The 20,714-nt window shown below is 35.7% G+C and overlaps 1 pseudogene; it reads left to right on the forward strand.

The window, feature by feature from the left end:
- Positions 1 to 236: 236 nt before the first annotated feature.
- Positions 237 to 905, forward strand: LOC149222749 (rhomboid-like protein 20 pseudogene; annotated as a pseudogene).
- Positions 906 to 20,714: the final 19,809 nt, after the last annotated feature.

Raw genomic sequence — 20,714 nt, forward strand, 5'->3', positions numbered from 1 at the left:
CTTTCATTTTCAGTTTTGCTTTTACCTAGAATAAGTATGCTCTCCTCCTGCGTCTTTGTACGATCTTGAGGATCAGAAAATAGGTTTCAGCGTTTGCTTTCATAAGTATGATCTCCTCCTGCGTCTTTGTACGATCTCGAGGATCAGAAAATAAGGATGATATAGACTAATTTCAAGAATAAATTCATGTTTTGCAATATGCTTAAGCAAAAACATCTTTCAATATGCAAATCATTATGGGGCATCGACCTGTGGTCTTTCTTACCAGGGAATTGTGTAGAAGCTTCACTTTTGGAGTCATTTTCACGACTTTTTTCGAACTGATTTCTTTGGTAGTATTCAAAGATCCGATTTCTATTGGACAAACCCATGGACCCTATGGCTTGATATTTTCCTCATTTATACCTTTCTATTTCGATATACCAGTTTCAACATGGGTTCGTATTTTTTGGATCCAATTCTCTGACAAATCATTTGTCTACCTTGCTGGTCCTCAGCTACTTATTTCATCACGGAAAAGATCATTTATACCAGGTCTTTGTGGCATCATCGCTCGCTTGTCTTATCGACTGAATGTCTTTGAGATTCGCAGAATAAAGTTCCCTGAGCAATTAGCTTCTGTTGTTTCTCACCTTTCCTTGTCGACTTTGTTAATGGGGCTATCTAACACTTCTTCAAGAGAGAATGTTACGAGGGAGGCTGTTACTTCATATGACACGGAATTTGAGGATGAGTTTGCTGCTGCAACTCCACTTCTTCATGTAACTATAGATCCATCTGAAAAAGCTGTTTCCAGATTGGTTGCAATGGGCTTTGATAGAAATCTCGCAATTGAAGCACTAGCCCAGGCAGATAATGATATTAGCACAGCAACGAATTTACTGCTTGAGACACAGTCTCATTAATGCTAAACCGGCATGGTGCTTGGTATCAGTGGATCTGTTGCTCCATATTTCTTGGTTTCATTTTTTTTCATCACTGATTTGTACATCTTTGGGGTTTTGATAATGATATCTTGTTTATGAAAACCTTTATTTCATTCATTGTTTATTCTGTTCCAAATTTATGAAACTGGCAAGGATGGAAACTACCAGGGAGATAGATCAAAGGAGGACATCATCGATTTCATTAATAAAAACAGAGATTCTGTAAGCTAAAAGGACGAATTGTGAAGTGAAAACATGAAGTTCGTAACTGGGATGTGGCAGTATCCTGGGCCTAAGGAAACCGAGTTTTTTTTTACCTTTTTTTTAAGTGGCCCATTATTGGGGTCTTCGGAACTTTGTAAAATTCAAGTGGAAATCATGTCTTGGTCTCTTGATCCCAGAGGACAACGCTTTTTGCCATTAGCAGGAAAAGGATTAGCCCAATCTAAAGTAGGCTCTGCAGTCCTTGGTGCCTTTAATGAATTTAGTATGGTATTTGTCTTTATAATGGTTAGATGAGAAGACATAAGCGTTCCCTTTGTTCGTGGATGGAATTACTCGTATTTTTGTTTTGCCTAGTTAAATTTCACATGGATTTTCTATAATTTATTGAACATCACATGACAAAAAAAAAATTAAAATTAAAAAAAATTAAAAAAATAAATAAATAATAAAATAAAAAATAATAATAATAATAATAATAAAAAAATTGCCCTCATTCATTTACATCAAACTTCATAACACCAACTACTTCCCCAAAAAGATACAAAAGCCTTTTCAAATGTTTTAAATCAATTTTCCTGCAAACCAATAAAAACATTTTGAAAAAGTATTGCACAATCAATGAGTACATTGCATGGGGACATGCAATATTTCTAGTTGGGGGGAAATAAAAGTATGTTGGAGTTTTTTATGTGAATTTGTGGGAAAAGTTAGGATGCATATACTAACAAGTGAAATGAGATTGGTGTTATGTGTAGGACAACGAGAAGCTTATGCAGAAAGCTCAACATTATGATGCGACACCTTTTTCATCCACAATTAGAGTTATTTCGGAAAATAATTAAAAAATGGACATTTTATAAATTCTTGAAAATGAGCTAATTTGTTTTTGAGTCACTTCATACAGGAATGATCGATGGAGATGGCACACAAAGGTGACAATTTTTATGCAGGAATGGTGCTAAGAGTTGAAGACAATCTAATGCAAAGTGATTTTTCGAAATCACTATGAAACATGCATCATTGGACGCTTGAAGGAACTAATTCTTCACTGCACATATCATGACATTTTCCACTACACAACAATCCTTTTGCATCATGATTACTTCCCTTTTTCCTTCCAAACGCCTAGACCATCCTTGTGTTGCAGCCCATCTTCCATTTCCTTATCTTTCACGACTTCATGCACGCCTATTTTTCTGAATCACATACATCCCTTTATCCTTTTCAGTTTATTTTTGCCTTCTAGTTTGCCTTCTGAATAAAACTCATTCCCTTTCCATGATTACATTGCCTTGATTTCCTAGCCATGCTGATCCACACTGCTTGTCCGTGGGTTCTTTCCATTTATAGTCCTACCAAATCTTTTTGTACAAACTCGCGTTGACTGATGTGGGATTCCTTAAGGCCCACCTTTCAACAAGTCTTGCCCCATCGACATCAGCACCTTATCTGGGAACTAGACTAGAGTTCATTTTGAGTACCTAGAGGCTTGCATGCCTTAATGGCAAGCTCTCTCACTGGCGATCATGGGAATACATCAATGTCCCTTGATCTTCAGATCTTGCAAGTTGTCAGGCCAGGGTAACTCCACATTGAACGAGAGAAAACACTGATTGATTTTATTCATTAGCTAACACATTATTTATACATATACAAAACAGATCAGTTCATCTTCTAGATGACTGTCCAGCTTCACCTCATCCATTTCGGATTAGGTGTTAACATTCCCCCCCTTAATCTGAAGGGATGTTGGTGAGTCCAAGCATCATTCTGAATCTTTCAAGCTTTTCTCTTCCAAGCGCTTTGGTGAAGATGTCTGCAATTTGCTCGTTTGTGGAACAATGACGGAGATGGATTGTTTTGGCCTCAACATGATGTCGGATCAGATGATATTTAGTATTGATGTGCTTAGTACGATCATGGAACTTTGGGTTCTTGGCCAACTTTATTGCAGATGTGTTATCAATCATGAGTGGAGTTGATTGTATTTGTTTTACCTGCAAATCTTCAAGAATTTTCCTGAGCCACACAATTTCTTTCGTTGCTTTAGCTGCTGCCACATATTCTACTTCTGTTGTGGAATCTGCTGGTACTGATTGTTTGCGTGATCTCCAGGAGACAGCTCCTGATCCAAGACTCATAGCATATCCTGAAGTAGATACCCCAGTTTCTTTGTCTCCATCGAAGTCTGAATCAGAGTATCCAATCAAGTTGAAGTCGTCCACCTATGTATACTTGATTCCAAGGTCTTGAGTTCCCTTCAAGTACCTTAGAACTCTTTTTGCAGCAGACCAATGTCCTTCACAAGGCTTTTGCATAAACCTTGAGAGGATTCCAACAACAAATGAAATGTCTGGTCTGGTAGTAGTGAGGTAGATGAGACTTCCTACAAGCTGTCTATACTTTGTTGCATCCTCAAATTCTTTTCCTTCAATAGATGTGAGCTTCAAGTTTTGTTCCATTGGAGTAGAAAGGGGATTGCACTCTGTCATGCCAAATCTGTTTAACAAATCTCCAATGTATTTCTTTTGAGAAAGAAATATGGACTTTGGATGTTGGGTTACTTCAATGCCAAGATAGTAATGAACATAGCCCAAATCAGTCATTTCAAAATTTTTTCCTAATTCTTTCTTTATGGATGCAATATGACTTTCATTGTTCCGTGTCATTAAAAGATCATCTACATATACCACAAGATATACAACTGTTTTGCCAACTTTCTTGACAAATAAAGTTGCATCATCAAGATCAAAATGTTTGAAGTTGAGTTTCAGAAGATGCTCAGTTAGTTTTTCATACCAGGCTCGTGGTGCTTGTTTGAGGCCATACAAGGACTTCACAAGTTTGCATACTTTGTGTTCATGTCCTTTCACAGCAAATCCTTCAGGCTAGGACATAAAAACATTCTCTTTTAGATCTCCATTCAAGAATGCAGTTTTTACATCCATTTGATGGACTTTCCAACCGTTTTGAGCAGCTAGTGCAAAGAGTGTCCGGATGGTGGCCCATTTTGCTGTGGGAGCAAAAGTTTCCTCATAATCGACCCCTTCCTTTTGTGCAAAACCTTTTGCCACAAGCCTAGCTTTGTGCTTGTCAAGTGAGCCATCAGCTTTGTACTTGTTCTTGTAGACCCACTTGCAGCCAATTGGTTTGGTTCCAAATGGAGGATCAACCAGCTTCCAAGTGCCATTCTTTATGAGGGCATCATACTCCTTCTGCATCGCTTCTTTCCATTCATCATGAGAAGCAGCTGCTTTGAAGGAAGTTGGTTCAAAATCTGTAGACAAGTTCAATTCACAATCATAAGTAACATCCATATCAACAGGTGAATTAGAGTTATCTACATCACCTCCATCTTGTCGGTTTGAATTTCTGGTTCCTGTTTTTCCAATTTCATGAGGATGAACACTTTCAAGTGTCTTTGTCAGCCACTTTGGGGGACCTTTCTGAGATGGTCCAGGCTGTTCTGTTGATTGAGTTGGGACTGAATCAAGATTAAGTCTCCCAATTCTATCAATTACATCACTTAAAGCATCATCCGTTGTTGGAGTGTCATGTAGGGGAGATTGTTCTTCAGAAGGAGATTCCACATGTTGATCTAGTATAGGAATCCCCCCTTCAAGATGTGGAATCTGATTATCAAACTCTTGGAATGATTTTGGTTTTGTGAATCTATCCAAGCGATCAAGTTGCCGCTCAACAACACTGTCTGATTTGGATGCTTCAAGAAAAATGACATCTCTAGATAAAACAAACTTTTTATTTACTTCATCATAAAGGCGGTATGCTTTAGATGTGTTTGAATACCCCAGGAAGATACACTTACGACTTCTAGCACCAAGTTTGTTTCTATGTACCTTTGGTATTAAAGCATAACAGGTGGAACCAAAAATCCTGAGATGTTTTACCGAAGGAACATGTCCATACCACAATTCATAAGGAGTCTTGTTTCTTATAGCACTAGATGGACATCTATTCTTTATATATGCAACACATAGAACAGCATCAGCCCAAAACATTGTCTTTACATTTTTGAAGAAAAGCATGGATCGTACCATATTCAAAATTGTTCTGTTCATTCTTTCAGCTACACCATTCTGTTGCGGATTATAAGGCACAGTTGTTTGATGTTTAATCCCATGTTGGCGAAGATAGTGTTCAAATTCATTTGATGTATATTCTTTTCCATTATCAGTGCGAATAGACCCAATATGAGATTGTGCATCATTTTCAATCCATTTATGAAAATTCTTGAATGTTTGAAAAGCATCAGATTTGTTCTTCAAAAAATAAACCCAACACATTCTGGTGTAATCATCAATAAATGTCATTATATATTTATTTCCATTTGCAGAAGGAACAGGCATTGGACCACATAAATCTGAATGAATAAGTTCAAGCTTCCTATGTGCTCTTGAATGTGAATCATGAAAAGACTGTTTGCTATGCTTTCCTAGAATGCAAGCATCAGATTGTTTATGTTTTCTAGGAATTGTAGGCAAACCAACAACACCATTTTTCTTCAACAAGCGGAGACTATCATAGTTTAAATGTCCAAATCTATCATGCCATAATAAACTTGATTGAAGTGCACCTTCTTCATGATGAGAAATATATGAGAAATGCTGTGCATGAGCAGAGGTTCCTTGCAGTTTAAGGAGTCTTTCTTCTTCTATACCCCTCATGACAAGTGAGTGGTCAGATGCCTTTCTTACCTCAAGCTTGCCATCAAACATGTGAATGGAGTGACCTTGCTGGCGGATGTGGACCAGGGACAGCAAGTTTCTCTTCAGCTGTGGGAGATATAGAACATGATCCAGAAGAAAGTCTGGAAGACCAGGCAGTTTAAGCCTGATTGTGCCAAGCCCTGATGGCTTGATTTTTGACTGATCTGCAGAGTATACTGCTCCATCAACATTGTCAGTGAAATCTTCAAATAAATCTCTCCTATAAGTCATATGACAGGTTGCTCCTGAATCAAGCAACCAGTCATTTTTCGAAGAAGCAAGTGAAGCATTAAACAAATCTTCATTTACTCCAATGTTACATTGTGCCTCAATATAGTGAGCAGATTCAGGTGCTTTACCTTTGTTTGTGTCATCAGTTTTATCTTTCTGCTGATTTCTTCTCTACTCAACCTTGTCCCATGGTAGCTTGCATGTAGAAGCATCATGTGATCCATTTCGTTTGCAGCGAATGCAATGCAGATCTGCCTTTTCTGCTTGAGGATGTCTGCCCCCCCTGCCTCTGAAGTATCTTCCTCTTCCTCTTCGTCCACCTCTTCCTCTTGTAGAATCTTGAGCAGGATGCTTTTCTTTATGAGCAAGGCAAATAGTCTCTTCAGAAGATTCAGGGACTGTTTTCTTTCCAAAGGCTTTCTCTCTTTCAGCAAACTTTTTCACAAGGGTGTCAAAGGTTATATCTTTAAGATTTCCATTTGCTTGTAAAGACTCAAGATAGTTAGAGTAGGTAGGATAGAGTGCTTTGAGAAAGGCAATAAGAGAGATATCCAGCTCAACCTTAGTGGATTTAATATCATGCACTATAGACTTTATTTCAGATGTAAGAGTAAGAGGATCATTATTTTTCAGTTCAAGAGTGAAGAGTTTAATCATGAGCTGAACAACTTCAAGTGCAGAATGTGTATCATAGAGTTCTTTCAGCTTTTGTAAAGCTTCAAAGGCAGTGGAATAGGATGAAATATGACGACTTACTTCCTCACTTACGGATGCTGCGATCAATGCAAAGGCTTTGCTGTTCTTGTTTTCCCAAATGGCGAGTTCTTTGTCTGTTGTGGGCTGCACAGGGTCTCTGTCTTCTTCTCCGACACACACACCTTTCCACAGCTCATTGTAGATGAGGGTGTGTTTTACCATTCGAGACCATTCAGAATAGTTCTCCTTGCCAGTGAGAACTATTCCAACCATTGAAATGATTGAATGCATTCTGTGAAAAAAAAATATCTCTGCCAAAAACACTTCTGTTGAGAGAGAAAAAAAAATCCTTATATGATAGCCTTATGCATTTCTTATATCACCATTACTTCCATAATATTATGTTTTAAGAAAAAAAAGAGGGCGCTCAAATATATATCACTGCTCAACATATATCACTGTTCAACATATACCACTGCTCAACATATATCACTGTTTTGAAAAAGAGGGCGCTCAAATATATATCACTGCTCAACATATATCACTGTTTTGAAAAAAGAGGGCGCTCATATGACTTGACTATATCAGTTTTCAAATCCCGTAATCTCAAAAATGATGCACAGATTACAAAAATTAAGAAATGATATATTTCAGGTACCACACCACCTCTTCATTGCCACAAGTGTCTGGCAATGAACGCTGGATTGCTAGAATGAACGCAGTTCTTTATAGTAAAAAACGATACCACTGGATTGCTGGAATGAACGCAGTTCTTTATAACAAAAAACGATACCACTGTTCTAACCACAGTTTACAGTCTTCGATACCACAATTTACAGTCTTCAATAAAAACACAGTCACCATCTCAAGTCTTCAAAAAACGCAGTCCACAGTCATTTAAAAATACAATGCAGTCTATAAAAATGCGCATATAATAGCTAGCACAAAGGTATTGAATACCATGAGAGGTCATGAGATGTCTTGTCTTCAAAAAACGCAGTCCAAAGTCATTTAAAAATGCGCATATAATACAATGTAGTCTATATAAAAAACGCAGTCTCAATCTTCAATACCACCATTCAGAACTGTATGCAACATTCAATACACCTTCCGCACCATTAAAAAACGATAACCTTCCGCACCATTAAAAAGCGATACCACAGTTCCATGAAAAACGCAGCGCAGACTTCAAAAGAGCAATGACGCAGCGTAATTTCAACACAGTCATAACAAACGCAGACACCAGCGATACCATTTACCTAACAGTGAGATAGGTTTTACCTAACAGCGAAAACGCATCAACGTATACCATTTTTTTTGAATGGAATGAGGTAGGTTTTAGCAGAAACACATCAACGTACAGTTCCACGGACAGAGGGCGCAGTCTCCATGTCAGGACAGAGGGCGCAGTCTCATGAGAGGGCAGTGTCAAGCCAGAGGCGTTCAGGACAGAACAGACCAGGAGTTACAACCAATTTGGGACCTGTGCTCTGATACCATGTCAGGCCAGGGTAACTCCACATTGAACGAGAGAAAACACTGATTGATTTTATTCATTAGCTAACACATTATTTATACATATACAAAACGGATCAATTCATCTTCTAGATGACTGTCCAACTTCACCTCATCCGTTTCGGATTAGGTGTCAACACAAGTGGCTCGACCTCGACACATTCATTCGCACTTCGCAAGATGTACTCTGGTACCTTGGCACTCATTGACATCAATGGTGAGTTGCCTCGCATTGGTTAACGACATACATCAATGGCCGGTAATCCAATGATTTATGTTCATGCTCGACATCGACACATTCATTCGCATGTTTAGAATTGTACCATCGCGTTTGTAGCAGGTGAAGACTATACACTTTTTCATGACTCCCTCAGCAATTACAGCAGCATGCATTCTGATCTATGAGAGTACCACAGTACCACTTTCAGCATTTATCTTTTCCATGATTCAGCATCAGCAGTTCAGATTCCTTCATTCCCCAGGATCCGGTTACATCAGTCACATTTTCCTGATCCAGTAGCAGCAGCAGTTACATTCCTATTGCATAATTCATCATTCTTGGGTAAGTAGAGGTATGTTGTTTTCTAATCTTTAATCATGCAATTCCTTATATGCTAACTTGAATATTTTGGAAAATTCCCTCACCATGCTACATTTCCTTTCATGAGCCATGTTAAGTTGCATGCGGACATGCAACCCATTCAGTTGAGGGGGGGAGAACTATATTCACTACATATTCACTACCATGATTCCATTTACCATTCACCAACATTTATTTTCCAAAGATACTTTGTTGCACTTTGCTTCATACACAATATTGGCATGCTTCATTAATATTACAAGAGGGCTTTCTTATGCACATTATGATTTCCAGTGAGTGTTTACATTATTGAAGAAAAGAGAACAGAAAATGAAATGAATGTTGTTAACACAAGAACCAACATTCTTTGTATTCATGGTTGTCACACAAGAACCAACCATGTTCATGGTTGTCACAAAAGAACCAACCATAAGAAAATGTAAATTGTTACTCATGTCTCTCACATATCCTGGAAACATTTAAGACATCATCATGTAAAGCCAAAGTTCAATATGCCAAATGTTCTTAAAAGATACCCATGCATGGTTGCATGAGGACATGCAACAAGTTCAGTTGGGGAGGATGTTGGGACTCAGAAATGTCATATTTTCATCCACCTTTTTCTTCACTATTCCTTACATTTCATCATCCCATTAACCTTTTATCATATCATTTTCATACATACATTTGGGTTTCACCTTCTTATTTTCCATTTTATTCATTTTTGTATTATAAGTGAATTTATTATTAATTATTAGAAAATGTACATATTTTTATTTATATCTCAAGAATATGTGAGTTTTGTGATGTGTAGGAAATATGTGAAGAATTAATATCTCCTCCACCATATCAAGGAGATAATTATGCAAGCCTTTTTCTAAGGAGAAAATCATGGAGGCATATCTTATCCAATTCCTAAGGAGAAAATCATGGAGGCATATCTTATCCAATTCCTAAGGAGAAAATCATGGAGACATATCTTATCCAATTCCTAAGGAGATAATTAGGAGAAAAGCATGGAGGATTTGGTTGGCATATCTTATCCAAGATATGTGAGAGATTTGTGGGATCATGTTTGAGAGATTTGTGGGATCATATCTTGTAATAATGGGAAACTAGTTGAGAGTGCTTGAGAGAATATTGGATATGTAATTATGGAAAGGTTATCTTCCTCATGTATATAAGAGAGTGCTCTCTCTTCATTGGGATGATGAATAATGAATAATAGAGAATGGAGATTAACTTTGATTCATATTCTTTTATTGTTATGCTTTCATGATTTGTGATTTAGTTCTTGTAATATAATTTGACATAGTTTTATTGTTGTGAGCTCACATATGTTGTTTGTCATTCACTTCTTCACATGTTGTATTTCTTTTCTTTTATGCAACTTCCTGCTTTCATAGTTAATGTTTCAATGCCTTCTTAGATTAATTTGATTTCAGTAATTTAGATTAGATTAGATTAGATTAGTTCCACTTCAGTCCTGCATATATAGTGCATGTGTCTCGTAAGTCTACGGACCTCGGATTGACAAATTAAATAGTTGGGTAAGTACTACAACGGAATTAAACGAACATAGTTTCACCCAACAAGGTCTCTATTGTCTTAATTTTCCATTATTTTTCTTCAATTTCTGCCTCACATGCAACCTGTGATCTTTCACCTTCCCTTTCTCCTAACCATTATTTTCATAAATAAATGTGCCAAAAATGAAATTTTTCCTTTCCAAAGCCTTAGCCATTTCCTTTTCCAATTTCCTTAGCCATAAACAACTAAATGAACACCCACACTATGATGTCTTGCCCACTATTCAACTTGGAATACATGTCCCATCAATCGTGGTCTTATATGTTTTTACATGGAATTTTTACTAGGAATATTACAAGAAAGGAGATTCTACGCACCATCATGCCATGCATGCTCTCTGGAAATTCTACAAGAAAATTTGTAAGTTCGGTAGTAGCCAGTGCCAATAGAATCGACCATGTTTGATGGGATTTGCTTGGGGTCTATGATGCATTGCAACACTGTGCCAAAATTAGTTGTCTCTGTTTTAGTTGTCATGCATCCGATGAGTGACGTGGATATAGAAAGCCTTCTCGATTCACTGCAGCTATCATATTTGACTAATTTGATTGAATTATTGTGATGAATGATCCTACTATACTTACACGTAGGGCTAGGCTAAAGAACACTGTCACACTTGGAAAAACCCATGCCATGATAGAAAATAACCATATGAAAGACCATGCATGCTAAATCCAGTAAGGAAAATATACATGCAAATCGATACCTACAATGAGTCTTGTTGTAGTTGCTTGTTCCCGCCTTTCCTTGCTTGATCTTTGCTTCCTCTTGCCTTCTTTTCCTTTCTTTCTCCAATTCCAAAGTTCTCCAAGAAAACTCTAAGTGTCCAAGAGTGAGAGAGAGAGAATAATGAGAGAGCTCCAAAATTGAACTAATCAGGCTTGCCAACTGATCCTCATAAGCCTTTTTATTAATGAGGTCTCTATTGTCTTCATTTTCCATAGTTTTTCTTCAATTTCTGCCTCACATGCAACCTGTGACCTTTCACCTTCATTTTCTCCTAACCATTATTTTCATAAATAAATGTGCCAAAAATGCCATTTTGCGTTTCCAAAGCCTTAGTCATTGCCTTTGCCAATTTCCTTAGTCATAAACAAGCAAATGAACACCCACACTATGATGCCTTTCCCACCATTCAACTTGGAATACATGTCCCATCAACCCTGGTCATATATATTTACACATAATTTTTACCAGGGTTGTTACAACAAAGGAGATTCTACACACCATCGTGCCATGCATTCCCTCTGGAAATTCTACAAGAAAATTTGTGGTATCATTTAGTGCCAATATAATCGACCATGTTTGATGAGACTTTCTTCGGGTCTATGATGCATTGCGGCCTTGTGCTAAATCAGTTGTCTCTGTTTTAGTTGTCATGCATCCGATGAGTGACATGGATATAGGAAGCCTTCTCGATTCACTGCAACTATCATATTGTGACTAATTTGATTGAGTTATTGTGATGAATGATCCTACTGTACTTACATGTAAAACAATTTCCATAGCAAAGGATGGTTCTAGCCTAAAATGACCTAACGTTGTTTCTAGGTACCATGTTTTGTAACGTGTTATTTGGCGGGGTACTGAATCTAGAAAATGAAGTGGGCCTTAAGGAGTTTCTGCAAGAGGCGATTTGTCATCACAAAACTAAGACCAGAGCCAAAGTCTTGAATATCTATGTGAATATCAATTTCTACAAGATGCCATTAGACCTTATTTTTGTATACAAAAATTTGTGGTAGGCCATGGAGTACTAAAACAAAGATCAGCAATCCATGTTTGATGAGTGGTGGTTTAGGTTGGCCACGATTTTAGCACAAAATTTTTGCAAAATACAACAATGGATTCCATAGTCATCCAATGAAAATGAAGTTCGGAAAATAGTGTGTAGTTTTGTGAAACAACATGTTGGACATAGAGCAGCTGGTGACATTAATAGAACATGTATCTGAGGTTGACAAGTTGTGAAATTTTCCAGCAAATGAAGAGTTACACTTTACATGCAGTATATATTAAGTTTGATGTTTTTAGCATTAATATGGAAGTTTGAATTTCCACTATTCAGAAAATAGCAGATACTTTTACCATTGGGGTCATAAATAGCAGCTACCTAACATTGATGATTGTTATATTTGTTTGGGCCGCTTATAAGACAAATTTATTCTTGAAAATATTTGGTATTTACTTGGAAGTCAAGAATTAATATTTGCGACTCGAAGCTGGTATTTTGTGGAGTAGCTTTCTTGCTTATATTTTCTTTTTGACACTAATTGGTGTTTATACAAACTCGGGTTGGAATGGTGTAGTGAGGCTTTATAATATCATATTTTACTTATCTCTTGATATAATAAAATTCCTCATTTGATATGCTTTAAGTGGAAAGAAATGATGATGTAGTACGAGATCCTCACAAAGTTATATATGATGCATGTGAACCAAATTATCTTGGGTGTTATGATAATTTATGTCGCAAATAAATGGTAGAGTTGCAGGTCATAGTTTGAGAAACTCGTAAGTAGGAAGAGTGGATTCTTCATCTCTGTAATTGAGTTGTACCTAATTCCACAGAAAATCAATGTCCTGATACCAGAATCAATTTCAACTCCTTGAATCATTTTCATTAAGATTTTCATGGACCAAAATATTTCGTCCGAGGGGAGGTATGATCAAGGAGGATATTGACATAGTTCTCCAAAGTTTACCATGCCAAAGGAAAAGTTCATTGAAGCCTAGGTTATGAGTATTTTAATTTTGAATGTAAAGTGTTTGAGCTTCATGTGGTTGTGCTCATGTCTTATTCATTTTTAAATTGTAAAATAGAAATTGGTTTATGACATAGTTTTCCTCAAATATCGGTTTCTAAATTCAAGTTAGAGTTGAGAGCATCATGGGATTTACTCATATCCCTTGAGCTTTGGATAAGGTCTAAGTTTTGTGGAGTTGAGAGATTTTGTCCTCAAAAATCTCACAGATTCTCTTTTAATGGATTTGAGAGTTATTATGTCATTGGAATAGGGATCTAAGGAGAAATCCTTTCCTTTGTGTATGGATCTTTGAAAGCTATAAATCCCTCTTATGTACTCTTTGAAAGGGGGAGCTTGTTTTGAGAGAGATTTTGGAGAGCTTGTTTTGGAGAGGGAGTCTTGTGTAAAGGACCTTGAGAGCTCAAGAGAGGAGGTATTTATGAGGCCTTTTGAAGAAATGTATGATGTGTGTTGGCCTTGAAAGCTATTTGGTAGTAGAAGGCAATTTTGGGAGTCAATCCTTTTTGTAAAGCATTGTATACATTCAGCCTCTTTTGAAGAAGACAATAAAGTGATTGACATTTGGAGGTGAATTCAGAGACATAGCCTGGTGGAAGAGTTGAATGGGTGAACTTGTTATTATCTTTGTCTTGATGCTTCATGTTTCTACTTGATCATGTTTTGAATAAGTTCTTTTCTATACATCTTAAGTGACATGTTTATGTGGAAATTTTCATTTTTATATGATAAATTGTAACTTATATCTCACAAGCCCTTACAGTCGAATAAAGGATTTTGTTGCAATTTTTATGCTCTCTAGTTTTTAGATCAGTATTACAGGGATGGAGCTTTAAGGACCATTATTATTTATTGCAGAGAAAATATTTTAGTATTTATTAACACCTTATGTTTGTAAAATATCCATGGTGATGTTTCTATTTGCCAGAGTGATTGGTTAATAATTTTGTAGTATGTTGATTGTTTATTGAATCATGTATCATTGTAGAAATGTCCATGAAATATTGTATGTGAAATCATTTTGTCATTGGGGTTTGGTTGTATTACTTTGAGCAAAGGTTCTCAATGACATAGTTTTTCATTCAAAGATTGTTGTCTTATACACCATGATATGGAGAGTTTTCCAGTATGTAATGTTGTTGCTTGACCCTTGATAAGTTTCCATGTCAAGTATAATTATGCTTAAATTTTTCATGTACGTTAGAGCATAGGAGTTTGTTTCCTTGTAGTACCTGTTGCAAGATTTTCATGCTATGGTGCTTATTTTAGGGGAGGTTTTGTGTGGTTTAGATGCATTAAGTTATTATGATATATACTACCTAGTATTGTGATTGACGTTGAAATCATTATGCTGACAAGAGTTTGATGGCATAAATGTTACTTATGATTCTACCTAATGTGTTATAAGAAATTATGATGAGCTAGGGATTTGTGATAGTATGAATGTTGGTAACTATAGCTTCTTCTTATGTGTGTTGTTAGGTGAATTTACAAAGTATATGTTGTGATGATGAAGTATTGCATACTGAGAAGCATTGTAATTTGGCTATTCTACATGTTGAATACTGCTACAATGATGTTATATCTTGTATTGTGAAAGGTTAATGTTATGAGTATACTGCCTTTAGGATTTTGCAGATATAGGGTCTTGATGAGTTTTTGGGAAGTCAAAATGTTGGCTAGTGTGATAGAGGTTGTCATTATAATGTTGTTGGATTTGATTAGGGTTTGGAATTCATGTCCTGGCTAAGAGAGAGGGTGTTTTTAATTACATGTTGTTGATGGTTCATGGACATTTATCTTTCAATAGGCTTGAGTATAACATATGTGAGTAAAGAATTTGATTGATTGCCGATGTATGCAACTATGGATTTCTAATGGTTGATTTGGTTATTATAGAAAGAATTTGTGTTGACATTTATACAAAGGTCAAATGTGTATTGAGAAAAATGTTATATGTGGGTCCAGTTGTAAAATTGGATGAAACATGACCTATAGGATTTGTGTTTGAGTCAGGTGGATCTAGTGTGAAGGATTTTGAAACGAGGTCCACAAAGAGTTTGAGGGTTGGAGCCTTCACTCAGGCAGTGGTAGCTTCCTTCCTTGGTGGTCGAAGAAATAGATCAAGGAGTGGTGGCTTCCTTCTAGTAGTAGCTAGAGAATTTATTGGAGGTAGTGGCCTCCAACAGGTAGGAGCCTGTGCATTAGTAAAAAAACGTGTATGCGCAAGATGTAATAGCATATTTTCTTTATAATAACAAGAAGACAAAGACAACAATAAAACTGGTTTTTCAGAGTTGGGTTTTCCAACTAATATCCAATGTTCCTATGTGATGATGTGCTTGTTGATCCATTGATGTATTTTATGTTTATATACATTTTCATATATTGCTCAAAATTTATATATGTTATTCGACAATTCTTAACTTAGTTGTTCATTAACATTGTTGAGGCAAATTAATTACCTATCATTTAATTGTCAACTCGGGGGTTTTGTAAAACTTGCGAAGCATGCATGCACTATATATGCTAGAAATTAACTTTCAATTTAGATCAATATAACTATGAAACCAAATAACATCAAACCAAATTCACCTATTCTAATTCAAGAATCAACTCAAAATAAATTATAGTACAATTATAGTACAACACGTGGAATTCAAGTCTTAATCTTTCACACTCGTAGGAATTGAAAAGCACACCACTCTTTCAGAAATGAAATCTAATCTAAGGGATCATTTGTGCATTATCAAATCAAGTTCCTATGAAATGAATAATCAAAACCGCGTGACATGAAATGAAAGCAAAAACAATCATTCTTAACCTCTCACACGAGAAAACATATGAAAGCAAATAAAAACAATTACTCTTAACCTATAGATATGAAAGCAAATAAAAACAATCACTCTTAGCCTTTAGGTATTAAAGCAAATAAAAACAAACACTCTAAACCTCTCACACCGGAAAAGATATGAAAGAAATAAATATTAACCTATGAAAGCAATAAATTTTAATTTATGAAAAACAATAAATCTCACACATTGTATGTGGCCAATCCAAAAGTATGAGAGATGGCAAGTTGAGAGGCTCCCAGGTCAAGAATTACTAATCAAGGTGAACATCACTCTTGAGCATGGTGCGAAATATAAATTCGATTCATAAGTAATCTTAGATCTCCACCTGAGTATCTCCAACTTTACACATGCCTTTGAAAGGAGAAGGCTCTCCTATTTATACAAAAACATAAGAAGCTACCTTATTAATGGAGGTCCATTATTCTCTCCCTAGATCTCTAGAAAATCTCATAGAGTTACAACTCAAATAGGTAATGATGAGACACATATCATCTTTGACCTTTTTCCAAATCTTTTTCCATATCTTGAAGGGAATTCGAATTTGAGCATTGGAGGCCACATAAGGGTGCCTTGGAAGCTTCCAAATGACCTACACATGTGAAGAAACTCAAGCCACTTTTAAGTTTTAGCAAGTATATGTCATTTTTCTAAGTTTTAACCATTTAATTCACTTATAATACTAGAAATCATTAAATTTTGGAAAACACAAATGGAACCCATATAATTATAAAAATGGAGGCTAAATGGTGGCGATAAAGGTGAAAGTGGATGATATTTGAATACATTTTGGAGACTTTACATACCCCCAAACTGACATTATTACATGTCTTCATACAGATTACTACATTATTTAATCATGATTTGCTTTTGAATGAGCTTGGGTTATATCATATGTCCTTAAAATTTGCATTTGATAGTATTTGAAAATTTTATTTCATTTTACAAAGTATTCCTTGTCATACATTGAATTTAAACATGTTTGATTGCTTCTTGTGTAACAACCAAATCTTAATTGGTATTGGTTCTTGTTTTTGAATACCTTGTTTCTTTTTGTTGCAGCAAGATTCATTGAACATATTTAAGAATGCATCTGTAAATCAACCATATAATATGCTCATCATTTAGGCATTATTTGCAAATCATATAACGTTTGAACCATAATGCAATTATAAATATTATGACAAGTATGTTAGATGAAATGAGGTGATATGGATGTGATAATAAATGGATGTCCCTCCCCCCCAATTAGAGGTGTTTACAGTTTTTTTATTTTTTTCAAATGAGAAAGGAAATATGGTGAAATATTTTCCAAAAATTATAATTTCAATATTCAAGGAATTATATGATTAAAAGCTAGAAAATAACATATCTTTACTTACCTAGGAAGTGGACAAACTGTGCATATGTAGAGAAGTTGTAATTGCTGCTGGATCACAGAATAAAATGTAGAATTTCATCTACTTCTTAGTTGAATTAATGGTGGATGAGGTGGTGAAAGTGGGTTCTTTATTGCTGCTGCTAAATCTGCTGTATATGTTGCAAAATGCTAAAATGATATAGTCTTGACCTGCTACAAAATATGATGGTACAATTCTAGTCATGCGAATAAATGTGTTGTTGTCGAGCACGAAGAGAAGTCATTAGATACTGGCCATTGATGAATGTCATTAACCAATCCGAGGCAAACTCACCATTAATGTCAATGAGTGCCAAGGTACCTAAGTACATCTTTCAAAGTGTGAATATATGAGCTAATGTCGAGCCACTTGCAAGATCTAACGATAAAGGGACATTGATGTATTCCCATGACTGTCAGTAGAGAACTTGTCATTGATGCATACAAGCCTCAAGGTACTAATAAGGACTCTAGCCCTAAACCTAGATAATGTGCTGATGTCGATAAGCCAAGACTTGTTAGAAGGGAGGCCTTAATGAATCCTCCATCATCTAATGCAAGTATAAAATGATGATTTTGGAGGGACTATGAATGATTTTTTTTTTTGCAGTGGATCAATGTTTATTTAATGGAAAGGAAAATGACAAGAGGGTAAACAATTGAACAGAAAGCAAAAGGGAAAATCAACATGTAAGTGAGCTGAATATCTCTATGAATGGAAATTATGAAAAATGTGAATGGAAATTGTGAAGGAAACATGTGACTCTTTGCAAGGAAAACAGTGATGAAAATGTTTAGTAAAAAATGCTTGAATAGATTGGAGAGGAAAAATGATGGCATTTATGGATGATAGAAATGGATTCAATTGGTTCATATCTCTTGAAATTGGCCATAGAAAACCAATCATGCATAATTGGCTTCCTTTAATTCTCTGATTGCCCGGGACCCTGAAAATAAACATGGCACTAACATTGCAATAAAAAGTAAGTGTGTTCAAAGAGAAGTGATCAATTTCTTTTTGATACGTACGAAAACTTTGCATAATTAACAGGTTCATGACATGTCTTCGTTTCAATGGTTAGTCCAATTTCACAATTGCAATAATAAATCCAATTTCTAAAAAAAAACAATTTCCTCAATTTATGTTTGAATCATAACATCTCATAAAGATAAAGAAATATTATTTGTGAATGCTTGAAGATTCCTGCAAAACAATCTTCGATAAAAAAATTCATGAATTGATCCTATAGATAAAGTTCCCTTACAGTTTTTCCTTTTCCCTGCATCATGCTTGAAAACATAATCATTAGGCAAAACCAATAAAGTTTGATCATGATTTTCTGATTAGAATGCATTGTTGACAAGTAGATCATTGAGTTAAATACAAAGCTGCAGAATTGTTGTTCAGCTGCAAAACTACGCAACTTTTGTAGCTAAAATTCCTAAACAGAAGTTAAGTACACACAACTATGCATTTTTTTATGAACAAATAACGAGTCCAATCTTCAAATTGATCAATGCCTCTTCCAGAAAAATTAGCAAATATTTTTTTTTTTTTAGTGCTTGCTTCGACAAGTGTGTTTGAGTGGACCATCACAACAATCTTTTTCTCAATTTGCTCCAGATTTCACATCAAAAATTTTCAACAATTCTTCTCATGGCAGTTTTCTTGAAAAACAACAAAATATACAATCTAAAAAATTAATGAAATATTTACAAAAGTAACAACAAAATAAAACATAACAAAAACCAATGTAATAATAAAAATTAAATTACCATGAAAACCGTTTCATAGTGAAGGCCATCAAATACAAGTGTGAGGGCATTGATTGGTTGAGAACCAGCAACAAACAAAAATCCATATCTTACAACCTCCAAGACCGCTAGATCTTTCGTGAATAACTTGGAAAACTAGGGAAATACCAAATCCTACTCCTATCTGAAGAACATTAAGAGCAACCTTATTAATTTCGAAATATTATCAATGATTGATAATCTTCATAGTATTTTAAAATCATGGCGATTGAAGTGACTCTCATAGCCAAAGCCATATCCAAATGAAAGTGAACTGCCACGAATGAATGAAAAATAAGGGTGTAGCATACAGTAAATGATGAGGGATTCTCAATTCAATAGGCCAGGATGACTGGCAAGAGTAGATACCACAACACTTCACATAAAATCTTTGTGGAGGATATACCTCCTGTAGATCAGGAAACTCTGATCAGGGTTGCAACTGCTGTCGGTGCATTAATTGAAAACCATTTTTTTCTCACACAATTTTCCAAATAAGGCTCTAAAGGACCCCAAATATCTCCCAATAGGTTATGAATTTGAGAAAGTCGCTCTTGGGTATGATAATTGACCCCGTTCTGGGAAACACCCACGTTTTATTTTTTTTAAATTCATTTTCATTTGGCGAGAAATTGTGTTTCAAAAATGATGTTTTTAAGCTGCTACGCATTTCCTTTGCAAGTATTGCACTCGGGCTTTCTGGGTTCAATTTGATTTGCAACTCGGCTGTTATTCTTTAAACAGATTATGGTAGCTTCGATTCTTATTTTTGAAATTGTGAATTTTTATCGAAATAATTAATGGTTCTTAATTTCGGGCAACTATGGCTTCAAAATGAATGTACTCGAACCTGAAACAGGGCTGTCAACAAGCAAGTGTTGAACTAGGATCTCGAGGAAATGGTGTTGAAGAATCTGACAACTAAAAATACATTATGTATGCAAAAAAAATTAAATATCTATATGATCATGTACATCAATGTAAAACCAAACCATTAAACACCAAATATGTAAAGCTTGTTCTTGTATATAGCATGAGAGGTGTTTTTGTCATTTTATTTGCTTAATTTTCGGTTTTTTGGGAGTGTTTTTATACAGGTGTGACACAATTGTTTTTGAAGGCCAAGACATAGCTTTTTGAAGGTCACTACAAACCATAACCAATCAATTTGGCCGGTTGAACCTACCAAACTAGTTGGATCAGAACAAAACCACCCTACCAATCTAATTCGACCCCTCTTTGGTGTGAACTTCCAGACCAGCTGGCTCATATGACACAGTTCATAACACATGCAAAGAATATTAGCATTTAGAACTATTTTTGAGCTATGTTGCACAAACCGTAGCCTCTTCGAGCAGGATTTTATATTTTATTATGATAGATTTTTGAATTTTGGATTCCAAGCTAACGCAAA

Source organism: Pinus tabuliformis, chromosome Q (assembly GCF_031772625.1).
Source record: "Pinus tabuliformis cultivar Carrire ecotype Pingquan chromosome Q, CPIR1, whole genome shotgun sequence".
In the NCBI taxonomy this organism is placed as follows: Eukaryota; Viridiplantae; Streptophyta; class Pinopsida; order Pinales; family Pinaceae; genus Pinus; species Pinus tabuliformis.